This window comes from Columba livia, chromosome 1 (assembly GCF_036013475.1).
Source record: "Columba livia isolate bColLiv1 breed racing homer chromosome 1, bColLiv1.pat.W.v2, whole genome shotgun sequence".
Taxonomy (NCBI): domain Eukaryota; kingdom Metazoa; phylum Chordata; class Aves; order Columbiformes; family Columbidae; genus Columba; species Columba livia.
In genome coordinates, this window is record NC_088602.1 from 206,526,944 (window position 1) to 206,547,003 (window position 20,060).

Sequence of the window (20,060 nt, forward strand, 5' to 3'; positions counted from 1 at the left end):
TGCACCCATCTTTGCAGCCAAGAGTCGAGAATTACCTGGCTACAAATCAGGGACAGGTTCACTTTAGAAGCACAATTACCCTGTGCAAATCAGAGTAATTTCTACGCTACTACTGTTCTTCCCAGAAGATGACCAGGTCCATACTGGCTGAGCCATCAACATTTCATGCTATGCTCTTTGTAACAAGTGAACAAAACATCTCTAGTGTGAAGTTGCTCAGAAAAGTTCAAAGACAAAGGAATCGCTCTAGTATTCCAGTCAGTGGTAGCACAGTTATTAGCTAATCCTTTTTCCTCATTCCCCATGACCAGATCATAAGCAAATACAATATATAAACACATAAAATCACTCTTCCCTAATGCAACTCTTCTCACTATGGGGGAACAATGTGACTCTGGACAGATATGTAAAAGTTCGGCACCTAAGTCTCAGCTAATCTCCTTGAGGTCTCTTTAATATCAAGAGGGAGAGAGGTGCACATGCAGAGGGTGATTCAGTTCATCGAAAAACAGCCATCTGAGGGGGTCCAGGTAATTTTCCCTCTGAGTGTACCTCTCTGTGAGGGCCTGATGTGATTAAAACCAGTACACAGACTAACTTTTAGACATTTAAAGTATTTCACCTCATATGAAGACGTTATCTACATCATGAGGAAGTTCAAGAATTCTTGAGTCAGAAGGACTGATTTCTGTGTGTCATCAGAAATTTGGCTTTTACAGTGACTGATCTGATCTGTCAAAAAAAACAATAGAAGCATCTCCCAAGACTTTGTACATATGCTACAGACTATTTGCCACACATCCTTTTTTAAGCCAAATTTTGTCTCTGACAAAACTCCTATGCATTTGAAGAGAAGCCCATTGTGATTCAGCATTAACAAGAAATAAATCTGCCCATGAAAATAATAAAGTAAGGAAGGAAGGAAACTCTGACCAAAACAGTTTTTACATAGCTAACCTCTACATTTTCACAATTTGCTGAAAACTCTGCCCTTTCTTCCTGCAGCTGGAAACAGAAAGATATTTGAAAAAGAAAAAAAAAAAACAACCCTATGACCTAAATAGGATGATTCTGAAAAGACGTCAAGATGGGCTTTGAATAACCAGAAGCTTTGAATATTTAAAAAAATTCCTGAAACCTGAAGGTTTTGCATCAGCCTGCATCCCTGAGCCATTTGAGGTTCATCGCTCACTGAACTTCATAGATGTGGCTCTGCCCTAATTACCAGTCCTTGGAAATATGAGCCCAGGATATCCTCAAAATAACATGCTCAACATCATATTATCCTGGTGTGGGAGAAGAAAGCTGAAACTACTCAGAGAGAGACGTGTCACCCATCACTAAGCTCAGAACTTTGCAAAGCAAGTTCATAAATCAGAAGGTGACAGTAAAATTTTAACAGTGTATAAACTCAGGCATGAGCAAGAGTCTAGTTTATTTTACAGGCATGATGATAGCTGTGAAGAATGCTGCAGAGTGATATGGATAACATGGTGGCACACCTGTAACCTCCAGGACTGAAAGAGAAAACTGTTTGCACTTCATCATTCCAGGAAGGAAAAAAGAAAATACCAAGTCTTCCTGCCACAACACACCCTAAATGGAGCCTTACTGTCCCTAGGAGAAAAGAAAATACATAACATACAAAGTATACCTTGTCAATCTTATTCTCAATGATTATGTACTTCCATGGTATGTGGAAGTTTTATAGAGCAATTACACCCATTGTGACTTTGTAATTACAGTATTAGGAGGTCACAGACAGAGAATCTTTGCCAACTCTATTGATTTTTAAGGCCAGCCCAAACGGGATGTAGACTTGCACTGAACTTGTAACTTTTCAATATGTACACAAAGTGCAGTATGCTTAGGAGAGTAACATTGACACGTGATGATCATGCTACTCATGGGCCAAATGCTGATCTCTAGCATACTTTCAACACAAATCTCGTAATTGCTCTGGAAAAACTGCATCTTTGTGGAAATAAGCAATTAGGGAAAAGTCCTAGAGACTGTAGGAAGAAGTTAAAAACTGTCTTTAAAATTTGAATAGCTTAGCAACCAAAATCAATCTTACTGACTGCAAGGAAAATTTGTATTGAGTCTATAGCCCTTAACTGTTGAATTTTTTAACAACTCATTCTACAGCAAAAATTCAAGCCTGGACAATGATGTAACAATTTTATTTTTTCTTATACTCTATAGTGCATTTTCACTCAAGAAGAAAATCTAAAAGTATTTATCAAGTAAGTGGCAGAGTTACTTGAGTTATTGAACTGAATGAGGTTGAACAGATCTTACTGAAGCAGAGCTTCTTGTCAGTTTGGGTACATTCACAATATTTTTTTTTTGCAAAATATAAAATATGTGGGGATTTTTGTCTTTTGGTTTTTTTGTTGGCTTGGTTTTGGTTTGGTTTTGGTTTTGGTTTCTTTTTTTTCAAGTGGGGAGGGTGTGAAAACAAAATTAATTTTCTTTAAATAAAAAACAAAAATGTTTTTAAAAATCATCAGAGACAACATCACACTTTCCATTCATTTTGATACGATACATTCTACACCTATTTCAAGCATGGTACGGTTTCTTACTTATGTCATCTTTAACAAACATGCATAAAATTTCTAGAAACAAAAATTTACTCTCTGGAAACAACATTTCCACAGAAAATATTGAAATTTAGTGCTATAATACGTACAACATATCATTTTTTTAAACTGAATGGACAATTTGGTAAACTGTAGGTGGCACCATTAAACATTTCAGTACAACTGACTGCTTTTTTCTCTGAAAAAAATACTCTTCTCAAAAAAATAACCCTGTTCTACCAGACACTCAGAAGTGTTCAAAAAACTTGGTGTAAAAATCTCATAGTGTCCCAAGATTTACTGAGAAATTTCTAACAGGCTTTGGAACAAATTCACTTCTCAATATACTGCTGAAAAATCCAGATTTTTTTTCCAATCAGTGAAACTTTAATCAGTCTCTCCTTAGTTTCCTATTGGCTTCTCACTCTGGTGTATGTTTATTCTAGATTGACCTAAAAATTACAACTGCCTAAAATTTGACCCGAACTGTCCCACAGATGAATTTTGATGTTTTTTAAAAATATAAACTCTTTTCAAGGAACAGAAATATCACAAAAAAGTATAAAAGAAATTCCCTTCTTCAAGCCAGTAGAGTGTAGAAGGGTACCTTTGACTGACACCATGCACAAGACCATCATTTACATTGGAGTTACTGAGCACTGTGCTGTATAATATAATGGGGACATTAAATAAGGGTAAGTGTAATTAATACATAACATTAGTAAGAGTCAATTTTCATTCTCTTCTTGTGGCCAACTGGCATTATCATGATTTTATTTTTTAATTTCCTGGTGATATCGCCTTCTTTACTAACCTTCTTATATGAATGAGATAAGCTGTTGCACATTTTGATTTGAAAGCAAGAGGAATGATAATTAAGTAATTTGAAAATGAAAAGAGCTTAATCAAGGGGGCTTATACAACATGAAACTATGCAGAACATCCATCTACCTTAGAGAAGCACCCTCCTTCAAAATCTCTCCTGGTAAAACGACAAGAGCCTGATCCTGGTCTCATCTATTTCAAGAGCAAAGCGTCCATTGTTATCTCTAACATGACACCTCAAAATATCATTACTTCAAGGGGGTGAAAGTCGTTTTTTCAATGTATGCCTTTGAGCTAGGAATATCAAAGAAGCTCTAGTCACTTTGAATCCAAAGTGTGAATTTGACCTACAGGGATGCCCAAGCACACCAGATTGCACGCTGACATGAAGTTCACCCCCATCCCCACCAGTTTTCAATCATGTCCATAGCTTTTTCCAGTCCTGGGACTCAGCCTGTTCTGAACCAGCCCCATCTGTGAGCACCCACTGGCTCAGTCCAGGGCAAGAAGGGTCACGACAGAAGAGACTGCGATGCTATGAAGCCACTAAGTGTGTGATATCTCCTGGACCTTCATGCTTACGAGATAAAAAGTTTGTTTCCCTGATGTGTTTAGCGCCATAACTTTTCTCAGTCACCTAAGATTAATCCTTCACTATGAAAGATGATACTGGAGCTCATGTCCAGATGGATGAGAAAACTGAAGAGATCTAAGAGAGGTGAACATTTATCAAGGGGACCAAGGTGTTACGTCTCTTCACAAAACAAGTAAAAAGTCCGATAAAGAATAGTACCATAAAGCAGACACAGGTAGAACCTGTTTTTCTTCTTGTTTCATTTGCCTTTGCTTCCTGGGAGAGGAAGAACACATATAAAAACAATGCATGGGAAGAGAATATAAGAATTATATCAGCCTGGCTGTGTACTCATTATACTGGCCTATTCAAGGATCCTAACAAAAAAGGCTTCAGGGACACTCTGGGACCCAGTAGTTACAACACTCAAAAAAAAAAAAAAAAAGAGGAGAAACTGGATTCTGGTTCTAACATCCCAGGGTTTGTTCATCCCATAGTTTACCCCTTAACTTGTAAAAAATAAATAAGACTGATGTGGGGACCAAAACTCAAAACTATTTCCTGGACTGTGTCCACAGACATATGCAATTATAGGATGCCCATGGCATGAACCCTCAACTCTGGCTTCCACAAAAACAAAACAAAACAAAACAAAACAAAACAAAACAAAACCTGTTTTTTTTAGTTCTGATATAATGTGCTAGATGTTGATTAGGCAATGGCTGTGGACAAAAGATGATGGAAGTTTGAAGACTCTATGCATAAAGAATGACATTTGGGTCATCCACATCCTGGACAAACGATCCTGTATACATAATGCCTAGATAAGGGAGAAAAGAACCAGCTCTTGTGTTTCCTTTCCAACTAATATACATGTGCATGTGTGTATAGTGAGATACAGATTGTCATGGCCATTTTTCTATACAGATTATGGTAATGATTAAATGAGCATGAATACGGACATCTGAAAACGATAACAAGTAGGGGAAATTCCATCCTATTCTGTATCTCTATCTTTTCTGTGAACATTACTCTGTTATCTGCAATATGCAAGCCTTTTGAATAGGTGCTATTAATTTAATATGCATTTATTCTTTCTGATCTTCCTTTAATTTTAAATTAAGTGAAGTCAGTGATCAAAGAAAGGCCAGAATAATAGCCCTGTAGGTTGATTTTTTTTCTTTTCTTTTTGTCCACAGAAAGCAATGAGAAGTGATACTCTTTTTTTCTGGGCAAGTTCTGCAATATGTACCTAGGTGACAATGTGGCCTGCAGTAACACCGAAGTACATGGAAGTCACCCAAATAAAGAATTACCAAGTAGAGCAAAGGCCTGTGATCAAGCTCTAAACACCCTTACTTACCTTTTCTGTTTCAGCAGTTGCTAAGAGCCACAAGTTTATTGCTCTAGGCCATTAAACTTGAAGCAGAAAAATGATCCCTGCCCCAAAGAATTTACAATAACAGGTTGTTTAACTTTGTATAACTTAATCTCCTTATGAATGAAAGACATTTGCTCACACACCCAAACTCTCTTCAACAGAATATTTAACTATGCTCTTTAGGAATCATGTCCAAGAGTAGGCATCCATGATTTACTCAGTTCTTTGTAATTCTGCAGAAACCAAAGTCATATCTATTACAGAATCAATGCCCAAACATTACTTAGGAAGAAGTGGACATTTCCTGCACTACTATGGTAGGAATTAAAGCACGTATTTAAATTTCATATTATTTTCAGTTGGTAACAGCACATCCAGATAATCAGATATTTAAAGGAAGATTCCCAGTCTATGCCAGTATGCCCACCTTCTTATAAGCCACTGCTAAAGCAAAATGTTTTCAGACAGACCCCTCTAGCATGTCTGCAGTTTTATACAGAAATATAAGCTCCGCAGAGGGAAGATTCAGCTTTTGTTAGACTAACCAGTATGGCTGGGGAAAACAAACAAAAAAACAAACAAACTCAGGGGCACAATAGAGCTTCATCCAGTCAAAGGGTTTGTACGTCAGAAAGACAAGGGATATATTTCTTCCATTTGTCATAAGTTAGTTTCATCACCTCTTTCTTCAAAATTTGACTTACATCCATAGACAATACCAGTCAGTATTGGATGGGCTATGAGATGTTCATCCTTAGGACACAACTCAAGTTTAAATCACCATTTTGAACAGAGATGCCTCCTTGACACCACGAGTTAGGCTCTGGACTATGGAGACCAGAAATGAGTTTAGAAATTTCTTCAATATTTGCCCTACTCTTGACTTGCCATTCACCTGGCAGCTAAAGACACTAATTATTGAGCCCTTGGGAGGCCAAATGAGCTCCTTAACCAACCCAGATTTTTTTTTGTTTTTTTTCCTAAATGTCATAGAGGATATTAAAATCTTTGAACCTTTTTTCTTCACATTTTGAGTTGTGACATGTGTTAACCAATCGTGTCCCAAATCTAGTTCCAGTTTTGCTGTGTTGTTCTGTTGAGTGAAAAGAGCAAATTCTGTTGAATTCCTTATGGGCTTTAATGACTAAAAGAAAGACTAGTATCAAAAACTCTGTTTATTTTCCTAAAATCAATTATTTCTGGCCATACTTTGTTGCTTGGTTTATATCTACTGTGGTCAGAATTAGTTGTCTCTACATTGGACTGGCTACATTTGTGTTAGCATTCAGCCCATGTCTCCTGCCTCCTGTTGTACCTCTACATCTATCAGCACTTTTTTAAAATTCATAATGCCTGAAATAATGAGAAAATTGTGTCACAGTTGCTTTTCTTTTTTTGATTCATTATTTTCCCAAGAGGGTTTTGTTTTTTTTTTACTGTCATGACACTGAGGGTGTAGGTTGGGTGCCTTGGAGTGCATTGTAGGGATTGTTGGTAGTGCTTCAGAACATAGGATCTTCTCTTTTAAAGAACTTGGCAGGTGAAGAGGGTCCTTCTCTTAGTGTGGCCTCCTCTTCTTCTACCATACAGTATACAACACAGGAGAAGAAGCCCAGGGAGCAATTCATCTGCATAACTGAACCCAGGTCTGTGTTGCACTTTTGAGGACTGTTGTGTTTTCTGAGGCTACTGAGAAGTTTAACAAAAAGTTGGATTTTGTAACAGTCCAGAAGAGTATTATCTCCATCTTGAACAACAGGCTGAAATTAAGTGCTGCTGTTTTTTCAGATGTATAAATCAGTCGTTTCCCTCCTCATTGAAATGCGTCTATTTCCAGGATGGATTGTTGAGTTGCTCATTTCACTGGCATACAATAGGTTGAAATGGGAGGCACAGACTACTTCAGTATTTGCAGCCACTGGAAGAGATGACCTGGGCAAGTATAAATTGAGGCATGAATTTCTGTTTCTGGAAAGCATAATTACCATCTGGAAACTTGGTTGGTTAAATCCCACAAGGTGTACAAATAAACATCACCTCCTGATATCAATGGAAATTATCCCTGGTATCAACAATAAGAGTAATTACTTCAGGAGAGAGTCATCTCATCTAAATTTAGTTATCTACAAGTCAGGTATCTAATCTAAGCTAACCACGTAGGCTCCCTCCATAATGAACAGACAGAAATAGGCACTGAGAGAGAGAGACTTGTTACATCTCCAAGATAAATGTCCTGAGACAGGTAGACTGAATCACCTTCCAGAGGTGCCTATCTCTCTTGATTGACTACAGAAGGAACATAGATAATTAGCCGTGACTAGACATCTAATTTTTAGATACCTAGACATCTAAGCTTTAGCCAGATGAATCAGAGCAGCATGATTATCGTTAGGTAAACTTCCTCCTCCCTATTCATCGGTGAGAGAATGTCTGATGCCTGAAACATAAAGCTTGGATTGTTTCCAAAATTTTCTTCTTCTTCTCATTTAGAATTTTTCATTCTTCTGCATACTGCTTTATCTTATATTGCCTTATTATGAGGATATTCAGATAGTGGTTCCAGTTATGAAGTTTGTTGTTTTTAGACTGTACACAATATGTTATTTTTATTGAAATACCTGAAACAGTGTGCTTTCAGAAAGGAAAATGAGAACACATGATAAATACATTTTAAAACATAATATCGTCTGTATTTTATTTGCTTTTCTTCTAAATCTAGTGTAATTTTATGTACAGCTTATATTTCCTACAGGATTTTTAAAATTACATCTTTTTAAGAAGATCTGTGCTTACAAATAAATCCAGCTTCATTTTATTGCAGTGCTTCATATAATTTGTATAAGTTACAGCCTAATAAAAGATAGGAGAGAAAACTTCAAGCACATCATCTGTTTCCCCCAGTAGAGATATAAAACTATATTTGTTCTGGTTCTTTTTATGTGGTTCGTCAGATTAGGAAATTTTATTAGACCTCCTACTTCGGGCTTGTAACAATAAGATCCTTCCTATGCCAATAAGTGAAGCTTAGAGAAGTTCTGATGCGCTTATAAGCAACATGAAAAATATAGGCTGAAAAGGCATCTTCATTTATTTAAGCATATACTTAGTACAAGATTAAAGTTATTTGCTTACATGCTGTCCTTAATATGGATAGGCTTAAAGGCATTTCCATGTATTTTCCTGAATGGGAAACACATTCTCAGATATGCAATGAATTTTCATTATTGTTTATTTGATGCTAAGAATATTAACATTAGATGTGCTTATACACACAAATAGAGATAGAACCTGTTAAATAAAGTTCATAGAGTGCAATGAAGGGGCAAAAGAGTTGAATAACAAGTGAATAAAAAATCATACCTTTGGGCTGAAATTTCTGTATAAGATTCTGCTCACATTTAAAACGTGAACAAGGCATAGCCATTACTCTGGATTCTGGCACATTTTGTCTCATTCCTTTCTATACTTGGTAAAACATGTTTAGGTAGGGTCACGTCTGTTTTTCAGAATCTTTTTTTTTTTTTTAAGATTCACTTGGTGGCACAGAAAGCCATGTGCTCTCACAGGTTTAGACTACGTTTTTGAAGTCTTGTGAAAGGAAGGGAGGTTTGTTTAAGGGAAATTAATTAAGAGACTCAAGCAGCAGTGTAGGGCTTGCACTATGTGACTTGGCTGCTCAACCACAGGTACTGAGGAGTCAGGTAAAAATTTCACCAATAGCCAATATCTGCAAAATCATTTAATCCTTTGGAGTGTTTGTACATCTGGATGTGTTGATCCATGGGCCAAGTCACAAAGGGAAACAAACATTAATGGAATAACACAACTGAAATTATCTCAGGCCTTGGGGAGTTGGTTTCTGTTTTGCCAGCTTTGAGAACAACAGTGAAACCAAGCCCATGAAAACACTATGACAGAACGACCTGAACTTTCTGTAACTGACAGGTGGGTATTATTTTCTGTTTCTGAAAGGTCTGAAACCTTTTCTTTCACAGAACAAAAACAAAACCAAAAAAAAAGAAAACAAACAACAACAACAACACTGTGGTTTTGTGGTTAAGGCACAGCTTTGCTTTGGTGTGAGCTTGGGGAAGTCTTCTGCTTTTCAACCCTGCAGCAACACTTAGGTGCATGCCTGGAGCTAGCCAAACAAAAGATCCTGTAGGTCATCTCAGTTAGTGAACTTAATTGAGGGTATCTACATCTGTAGGACCAAGACCTTACTTTTTTTTCTCCCTTCTAAATGTGCAAATTTAATTATAAAATATTTCCTTCTGTTTCTGTCTCTATTTCTTCCACTGTATACTGAAATAAAACCTGCGAAACAGTCCTTTGGTTCTGCTTGGCTTCATTTGAAATTCAGTGTTCGCTATTAGCAAAAACGTTTTAAAAAAGAGGTGAGACAGACAGGCATCCAGAGGAACAACAACAAAAATGGCATACTGCTGGAGAAAAGATAGCAAAAATAAAGCTTACTTAAGGTTGAGAAGAGAAGAAGCAGGTTATCAGTCTTTTGTTATGTAAAACGAAAAAAACGGGTAGTTGAAAAAGGTAATTTGTTCCCTCATGCACTTGTCAGTAAGACAAGGATGGGTTACACTGGGTGACCCTCCCAACATCCCCTCCAGCCCTATTGCCTGTGATTTCTAAGACTGCAAATTTTGTTTGGATACAGGATGTTATCACAGCAGGTCCTAAGCTTCATACACACCTTCAGTGCTACTGCAATACGGAAAAACTGGGCATAAACAAGCATCTTTGTGTTGCAGTTGCTTTTGGCCAGAGTTTATAAGAAGCCATCCATCAAAGAGTAAGAATGCTTACAAGTTTTGAGTTGAGAAAGTGAAGCGGTAAGCTTTTGGGGGGATTTCACAATACTGATTTCTTGGTTTGAAGCAAAATATATTTACAAGAGCATCTGCTGGTGTGAGTCTCTTAAATATGGCATATACTCCATGTTACCGCTTCATCATCATGTATAATTGGCAATAAACCTATTTAGAATTCAAGATGCATAAAACTGAAAGTCTTTGAAGGGAATAGCTGCTGAGATTATATTTATTGTGCTTTCCCACAATATTTTTCTATGCATAATGTGATAAACCTCCAAGGTGGTTGTAGGCAAAGCTAAAATATTCACAAGTATGCAGTTATTATGAATTTAAGCAGGTTGTAAGACATTTTGATATCAAACTCTTAATGAATGGCAGTAAACATATTCTACATTACTTTATTAAAATGCCTATTAAAACACACACATCCGCAAAATGATCACTGGATGTGTTTACTTGCTAGTAAAAAGCCCATGAAGAAAACAGCATGGAAATAAATTTTCTTTTCCTGCACTACTATGATAAGAATTAAGGCATGCATTTAAAGTTTGTGTTATTTTCAGTGTGTTCACAGCACATCCAGATAATCAGATATTCAAAGGAGGTTTCCCAGTCAATTCCAATATGCCATAACTTATGGTAAATCGAGTTGTGTAAATGATGGGTCCATGTCCCACAATGGGGTTTGAGACTCCAGAAAACCTGCTTCAGTAAAAAATAGCAAGCAAAACAAACAACAAATATCCAACAAATACACTATAGTTAATTTAATGCTTATAAAATAAAATTTGTCCATATTTTTTGATATTTTTTCTAAATTTTTATTAGTGAAAATTTAAAATAAAAAAGTCATGTTAATACTAGAAGAGCAAGGGACATTTTTTTTCTTTTCAAGGTACATATTAACAGTTTGAGGGGAAAAAAAAAATCAAATTATGAGTTGAAAACATATAGAAATTTATTCTCTCTGAGTACAAGTTTTATTTTCTTCACAAAGTACTCTTCAACACCAGAGGCAAACACAAATCCAGAAGTGTCCTGTAATATCCAACAGTAGTTATTTAGCTCCATGCCATATTGCAGATCTGAAGAGGGCTGAGTATGCTACATTTTCTATGGGCAGTGGATAGCAGATGTCCTCCTATACGGAAATAGCCCTGCGTGTTACCTCTGTGGGAGGCATCCATGCCTCGGTGTGAAATAAGTGTCTACCAGACCAGCAGAAAGAAAAGAGCTATTGTGCTGTAATTTCACACAAAACATCAAGCCAAGGTGAAGTGTGTGCTGGACCAGCACATGGTGCCCTGTGACTGCAGAGCTGGGAGAAGAGCAGGGAAAGGTACCATGACACAGTTAATATCTCCCTTAGGATAGACTGAGCAAACGTTAGTGCCTGGAGCTTTTTGCCTGCTAACAGAAAAAGAGAAATGATCTTCAAATGTCGATGCCTTCCTGATGCATGTAGCCTCTGCAGCTGTTTGCCCTCAAAATATTGGTGGGATCTGGCTGTGAAAAGCTGTGTGTGCTCACAAGCACAGCCACATGGGTCATACCAGGGGATAAAATCTTGGCCCCACAATAAACAGCACTCACTCTCCCTCCTGTTCTCTTTGGCAAAGCAACTTTCATGCTCTTGACACTTGTATTTTGCAGTCCTCAAGTGACATCAGACTGTTTTGGTGAGTAAACTGAGTCCCAACAGGCTGAATTAACACAGGGAGTGCCTTGCAAATGGGTAACTAGGTTGGTCTCCCCGCCTTTTCCCTTAACCAGTTACTCCATGGAAATGACCAGTACTGCTCTAAAAGAACAATACTTTACATCCTGGTGGAGTTTACTATTTTTCTTTGTCTTGATTACACAATAGCACATTCCTACCTGCCTGTTGGAAATATTTTCTCATTCAAAAATGAATTTTTGGATAATGTACAACAGCAACATACCCTACAAAACTCCTATTTATATAACACTGCTGTTGCTATAAGAACTGTTTATACAAATAAGTAACATAGCCCACAGTGTAATATCTTTCACCTACCTAATGTACTTTTTGACATATGATGAGAAACTGGAAGCCTTAATCCCCAAGCCTAGGTTAAAATGACTGAGCAATGTACCATCCAAATGAAAGACTGTCATTGTTCTTGCTGGAAACAGGCATGCTTATTTTCGTGTCTGGCAATAATATTGTTTTAGAGCAAACTGTGAAGAAATTATGCAAGCTGAGTCAAAAGCTGGAATATGTTTTTAAGCATCCTATTAATAGGCTTTGAAGAGCATGCACATTAAAAAAATTACTTTATAAGGAACTGTTTCCCTAAGCAGAGTCTACTTGACATGTCTTTATTTACTGTCCAAGACATAATACACCATTATAGCCCCTCTGATATCTCTGATAACTGCATTGTAGATGCCAAATGGACAAAGAACAGAGTCAGACTGGAGAAAGAAAGGGAAAATAAAGAAGCAACGCTGTCATGTCCCTCCATCTGACACTCAGGGAATACAGCAGACCAACTCCCTGAAGGGTGTTTTTATTCTCATCACATCATGAAAAATGACATTACCAGGACATGTTTGAAAGAAAAACATATGACAATGTGATTCCAGGGTGTTTCCCCCAAGCACAGACACAGGCACAAAGGTGCGCTTGGATGGCTGCAGGAGGAACAAGGAGAGGCTGGAGGAGATGCAATGACAGGGCATGGAAAGAGATGAGCAGGTACCACTTGGAACAGGCTGCATGAAGCAATGAAAAGCCATCACCCCATTATGCTCCCTGCATCCCCCTTTGCTGCTGCACACTTGTACGGAAAGGTCCCAAACCCTATGGAGCGTGGGCACATCTGTGCATTTGCACGTATATCGCACCTACCATGACTGATACAAACACAGCAACTGCTTCCAAGGCTTTCTCAGGGCAGCTCAAATCCTCTCTTTATATTATTTTAGGGGCACAGTAAAGGCAGTTGTATCATACCAAATTTACATTAAAACAGAAAAGTTCTTTATGCCCCAGCAATGGGGCCAAAGAGGAAACTCTTCCCAGTGTCCACATCAGTTACATATTTCCCCTCTTCTTTCTTTTTCCCTTCCCCCCTGTCTCCTGCCCTTCTGCTCAAAAGAGAAAGTAACAGAGATATTTGAGATTATAAAGGGTTTTGGATGAGTGAACCTGGAGTGAGTAAAGCTCTTAGAAAAGAATTTAAAGGATCGCAGTGGCATGCAGTCATGTTATATAAACATATTCTGAATGGTACCATCATACACCCAGCCCTGGCGCCACAATTGCATTAAGTGAAATTTTATACAGAAATTGTGGAAGTGCACCAGGGCTGGTTGATTATCTCCTCTTTCTGTTCCCTTTTAGACGTGAAGCAAGAAGCCAAGGTGCAGGAGAAGAATGTGGACACTGCCAAGAGGTTTCTGACCTAATCTAAGCAAAAGGTTTTCTTTCTCTCTTTGCCTTTTTTTTTCTTACTTTTTTTTTCTTTTCATCTTTCCCTGTCTGGTTTGGTTTCTTCCACAGAGTTCAAAGCTGTCACTCCCATCAGAAATGAACACCTGGAATTGACTGTCACTGGGATTTAAAATTTTCAAACACCAAAGTAAAGAGAGGGAAGAAATTGGAATAAGGCCATAGTGTAAAAGCTATATGGTAACTTCCTGAAATCTCTAATGAATATTTTCCCTGTATACCTTGACAGTTTTGAAGTGTGTGTGGAGGGTGGAAAGTTACAGTACTACTCAGGAATTGTTTATTCATGGCAAAATAAGTTCATTAAAATGAGGTTGTGATTGAAATGAAAGTGTCTGGCTCATTTGAAATATTAATTTAGGCCTTGAATTCTGCAATCTGCCTGCAAGGGTCTCTCTGCAAGATCAGGGCTATGTTTATTAAGTAGTAAAACATTGTTACAAGTAAAGCCAACTTTTTTTGCTTTTAATGTTGTCTGATCTCTTTCCCTGAGCTAGCCCAGGTCTGTTGACCTTCAGGGCAGACTGCGGAACCTTGCTATTACTTGCACTAAGGATGAATATATGGTATATGTTTGAAGAGGAAAGGGAGGTGGGAAAAATCCGTTATGTGAAGTATGGGGTAGAATTGTTTTGAGGTTGTCTTTCCTAGCAATGCTCTTACTTGTCCCTGATACCAAAACTCATAGCATGTTTTCCCATTGACCGGTGTTACTGCAGCCACTGTACTAGCAATGAAAGAAGAGACAGTCACTACGCAACCACATGTGAACTGGACTGAAATGTTTCAAATAAAGATTTTTTGTATCATTTCTATAACTTCTGCCCCCTCAAAAAAAAAAAAAAAAAAAAAGGATAATTTAAATTTTGGGTTTTAAATAAAATTTTCAGTCCCTGAGACATGTGCAATTCTGAATCGAACCCTTTTACTCACTTTCTACACACATATACAAACAAAAATGAAAACTAAAGAAGAAAACATGCCTCCCATTATTTTTTTCCATCACCTCTGAGTATAAATATTAATTTATGTACTTGTATAGCAAAGGAATTCAATACTGTGACAGAACATGTCCCAAACAACAGAAGAACCCAACAGGAAGCAGCAATGTCAGAGTTAATGTCAAGACATGTTTTCCAAAACCCTTTAACAGATAGAGCCTAGGAAATTCCTTCACTGAAATCCCGTGCTAGGCATTATAGATAAACAGCAGAAATTGGTTCTTCCTACGCACGAACTTTAAAACTCCACCACCCATGTCAAATAACTCCTGTTTTACTACAAAACGTGCAAATGCATTCTGGAAATTCCATGCAAATCCTGTTATTTCACTGGTTACACTGAAACTAACATCAACTAGCAGAGAATATCTTACTTTTCTCTGGACAACCCTGGGTCATGCTGGTGATGCAGTGTATTTTCGATCTCTGGAGGATGCCCTGCTGTTTGTAGCCTCACCAAATAGTACCTGTTATTGGCAGTGCAGCACTGCAGCTCCCAGTGGGAAGGGAGAAACTATCAGATTGACCCAATTTTCATTTTCTTTACTGTAGTTGCTGGCTCCTTGCTTCCTCTGAGCCAGAAGCAGCTAAGGTATTAAACTCTTTACCATTGCTACCATTTCTGTTTGCCTCCTGACCTGAGAAACTCAGATATAGACTTGAACTCAGGCTGTAAGCAGATGCTGGAGTGCAGCAGGGAAGCAGCTCTGCAGAAGAAGGGACTGGCACACATTAAAAGCTAGTATTGCCAAAACATTCATGAAATGGGAATATTTTATCCAAATGGTCACTGAGTTAAAACTTAAAAGCAACAAGGATTTGCTGAACCCCGCCTTGTTCCTTCCAGTTTCATAAGTGTCCCATCAGAGCCTGAGTGAGGATGCCACAAAGTGTCCTCGCTCCAGTGACATTTTAAGGGCAGGATTCCACAGTACACAAAATGTGCAGACAGCAAATCAAGCCACCCCAGAGCTGTCTCCCTACATTTTACATCTCCACGGCCTCTCTGCTCCTTAGCTTCTCCTTGTTGCCACCATGCCACACACAGTGCAAGCCAGGGCAAATGTGCAGACTGACTTCAGGCTGCAGGGAAGGGCATTTTTACAGATCTGTGTCTAACTAATAGGTATATTGTCCTGATGCAATGGTTCTTGGTGTTTTTTGTTTGTTTTGTTTTGTTTTTTCCACCCCTTGATTGGAAGATCTTCGCAAGAATGTGTGAATACCGCGCTCCTCCTCACCCAGGAGTGTGTAGCCTGCACAACAGACTCACTGCTTCCCCTTTTAGGTGGGAGGGGGCCACAGAGTCAATGGAAATAGGACAGGACATTCCCAAGAATGGATGGCGACCGAAAGAGGATCTTCCAAACCATGAATGACACTAACTCTACCAAGTTACAGTATTCCTGCCATCATGAACAATAAGTAGATGCCCCTGTGTTTAAGATGAAACCAGCTTGTTATGCATGATCTGGAAACTCAGGATGGGGGCTTTCAAGGAACAGCAGTCTGTAGGGTGGGTTTCAGTTCAAGCGTGAGACGTATACAGCTAAGTTTCTATGAAATGTCTACAAGTGTATGGGAAATCCAGGCTGTCATTACAGTCAAGAGATACATAGCTGCTCTCAGCTGCTCTCACATTGATGTTTACTGCATCTAAGAAGCCTTAGAGTACAGAGACATAAACTGAGGGTCCTGAGTACACCTTATATCCTGCTGTGTATGGCTTACTCTTCATAGTACTGACATGGCAGATGTGAGAAGAATACGAAAGGAAATAGCCTTACTATAGTCACATCTAAAGATGAGGTGGGATGCCTCAAGGCAACTCGAAATGGCACTAGACACCTCTGTCTAGGCAACTGAATCAGGCCCCCATTGTGGTCAGGGGAGCCTGGAGAGGTAGTCACTTCCCTCCAAAATAGACATCAAGATTAGTTTAATTAAATTGCTCACCAATTCATCTATCCAGTCATCTACATCCTCAATATCCAGTTACCTTCATCAAAACACTTAAACGTAAATGTCTCCATCCCAGACTGAATCCCAAGCCTATATTTCAGTTGAGCTTAGTTATACGTTGAGACTTATAAGCCTGTATTAAGAAAGCAGTGCACACAACTACATTGTTAGAAGGTCACTGCTTAGGTCTGTGTCCAGATAGCATTTTTCCCAAAATTACCAGGCACAGTCTGGGATTTAACACAGGCCAGAGATGAGTCCCAGTAAGAAATGTAGATGTATTTAGCCATTTCTGGAGGGTAATATTCATATAACATAGGTGTGAGCCATGCTATGTTCATTAGCCTCTGTGTCAAAGAAAATGTGGCACAAAGAAAACGTGGCACATTCTACTGCAGTCCTGACCTACGCATCATATGGTTGAAGGTCTGCTAAGTGGGATTTACTGGAATCACAATTTTGGATTTAGGTTCCAAAATTCCACTTTATTTATCTTCAACTCTTAGTCCCTATCTAAGAGAAAGGGATTCTAATTACTTCCCTGACTGGAAAGTATATCAGGTCTTGATAATTTGAGAAGAAAACCTAATGCCTAACAGAAAATATTTGTCTATTGTATTTCAGGGAACTTCACTTAAAAATGCCATTATATCATTTAAAATTTCAGTGAATTTCTGTTATCTGGAGTCCCTGTTAATAAGGGTGCTGAGGGCAATATAGACCCCAGAGTTCACCAGAGCTGACAGTTTGTCATTCTTAGGTCAGCTACTATTCTTTTTATACATAGGCTTGTATGAGGGTCTGATACCGAAACATCTGGTCAGAAAATAAAATCTCCCTTGAGCTCGCAGAGGTGGTCATTCTGGCTCCAAGTGAATTTCCAGAGAAAGTTATGGCTGCATCCTCCTCCTCTTGGCATCCCGTATGCAGGTGCTGAGCTTGAGACAGGAAAGAGCAAAGTCCCCCTCCTGAGTTTAGCTAAGCTCACCTGCACTGCCTCCATAAAATATATATTCCCTTATCTATATTTCCCCTCTGAGAATGTATATATTTATTTTCCGTATACAAAACATCCTCACTCAGTCCATACTTTAATTCCATCCCCATCAGCGTGGGTCTTTCCTTTTATTACAGGTATTCGGCAAAACAAGATAACAGCAGGGAGCTTTATTACAACCCAAAGACTAAAACTGAAAAGCCTGTAAGTAGGAGTGTTTTTCTGATGGAAAGTAAGGCACCAGCTGCTTCTCGGGGGTAAAACCTTTCCTTGAACCAGTATCTCTGTGTTTGTATTACGTGGTTCTTCTCCTTATATCTCTTTTAATTTTCATTTACATCAAGACTGTTTTCTTAGAGTTGTCTCACATAGCGAAGAGGAAGGAAAGCATGAATAGACTATTGACTGTTCTAGCTTCATATATAATGCATATGGCACTCTTATCTGTGGAAAATATTATCTTTATAGCAGAATATATTTAAGAGGTCAAAGCATTCCGTTTGCTTTGGCAGGGGAGAGGGTTCAGGATGACTAGCCACATCTTGCAGTATCGTATGAGTCAAGACGCTGAGGTTCTGTTTTCTCCTCTTTCCTGAATTAACTTAGGAAGTCACAGGGCTCTTCTGTGCTTATGTATGTTAAATATCTACCTCCAGAGCCATAGCAGGGTATTTCTGCATTCACTTATAGCAGCTTTCCTCCATACAAGCCCGTTTTGGTGCCTCTCCTCTAGTTTCACAAGAGAAAAGACACAGGGAGGATTTACCAGCTGCATGGTGCAGCCATTTTATCTCAAGCTCTTACCTCCTTCTTCTAGCCTTCCTACTAACACTTTAACCTCTTACAGCTGCCTTTAACATTGCATGGCTGCCTCTGTCCCTTCTCTTGCTCCCTCCAGATTTGGGCTTCATTCAAAAGTGAAGGAGAACAGTAGAGAAGGTGCCGAGCTTACCTTGTAAAGGGGTTGTTCCTTCTGCCAGTGAGGAGAGGTGAGACAGTCCCGTGGTAGAATGTTAAGGGGGAGATACTGGAATAATCCCCACCCCCAGACTTGCTTGTCTCCCAGGACACAGCAATGCTCCTTTGCTTAAATTCTGTCAAATCCTTTGAAATAGTTAGATGAAACATAAGACGAAAGCACTGTCTTGGGTTCGCATGAGCACAAAGTAAGATTCCCTTCACAGAGACTGAGTAGATTCCCATTTAATTCCCATTTTCTGTACTCCGTGGAGTAGAAACTTTTGATAGTCTGCTGAGAGATGTCGAGACAAACATCATGGGAGTATACTCCACAATATTATTACTGTTTATGCTATACAACCACATACACATGAACAAAGGCAGGTAGATGTAAGAGGAAGAAAAAAATTTCAGAGGTCCAACTGAGACTAGCGTCCCACCATCATAAGTAAAAGCAGTTTGTGAATGACAAAACAATCCCTAACCTGCCCTACAGTCTAAAACAGGAGCACAACCATGCAAAAAGAGAATCGAGGCAGAGATTCGCACTATTACATGCTGGATGATCTGTTGGGGGGCATGTCAGTCATAACCAAAATTCAATTTCAGTAGCCTGAACCTCTCTTCAAACACAGGACCATGGCTGCTATTAGTACTGACAGAAAGACTTACAGTTTGGCTGATAGAAGAAAATTATCACCCTTTTTTTCTCTTATGTGTTGAAATACAGTCCTTCAGATCAAACCAGTATGGTTATTGACACCGAGCTGTTCAGATTCCCAGAAGATACAAACTTTCAGTAAAAAGTACTGGCATAGCTACATACAGATGAAGGATATATTTGCCATACCTACTCACCTGATATGCAAGATATGTAATTTAGCAGGTTTGCGTACATCTTCAGTAGCTTGATGATCTTCAGCAGGGTGCTCACTTTGAAATGTCTGAATGGAGACAAAGGTATCCTATATTATATCCTACACATCAGGAACTTTGATACTAGCAAAGGAAAGAGAAGGAAAGCTCATGGCGCAAGCCGTTCAAGCTCCTTCTTCAAGAAAGAGTTTCACATGCCATTTTGCACAACGTGGTGTATTCCAAGGACAAAAGCAAAAAAGCTCTTCAGAAGTTTCTTCATGAGTTGGAGATGAAAGTAATCCCTGCTAGGGATGGTTTAGCAGTATGCATATATGGGGGAGGAATTTCAGAGGAAGGGAAATACCCCTCCACCCCATCCTGAGTTTTCAATACTACTTTGTAGTTCTGCCCACTTTTGAAGTAGCTTAAAAGAAATGGAAGTAGTTGGAATGTTTTTACACAAGAAATACTTCCTTTTGTATAATTAAAATTATTGTGGTTGGCTCCTAGAGTGAGAGGCTCACAAATTTGTTTCTAGTAGCAATCAGTATAGTTAATACCCATCCTATCAACTGAGCTAACTCATGTTAATTTTGGGCCTCATCCA

General features: G+C 38.7%; 1 long non-coding RNA gene across 4 annotated transcripts in view; it reads right to left on the reverse strand.

Annotated features, from left to right (window-relative positions):
- LOC110357065 (uncharacterized) overlaps nucleotides 1-19,857 on the reverse strand; it is an 86,336-nt gene extending 66,479 nt beyond the window's left edge. The window contains exons 1-2 of one of the 4 annotated variants that reach the window (XR_010469666.1): nucleotides 19,454-19,857; nucleotides 18,588-18,887 (exon numbers count right to left, since the gene is read on the reverse strand). This is a non-coding gene — a long non-coding RNA (uncharacterized LOC110357065). The remainder of the gene's footprint in view (nucleotides 1-18,587; nucleotides 18,888-19,453) is intronic. The other 3 variants (XR_010469667.1, XR_010469664.1, XR_010469665.1) reach the window with 3 other exon arrangements.
- Between the last annotated feature and the right edge of the window lie 203 nt (nucleotides 19,858-20,060).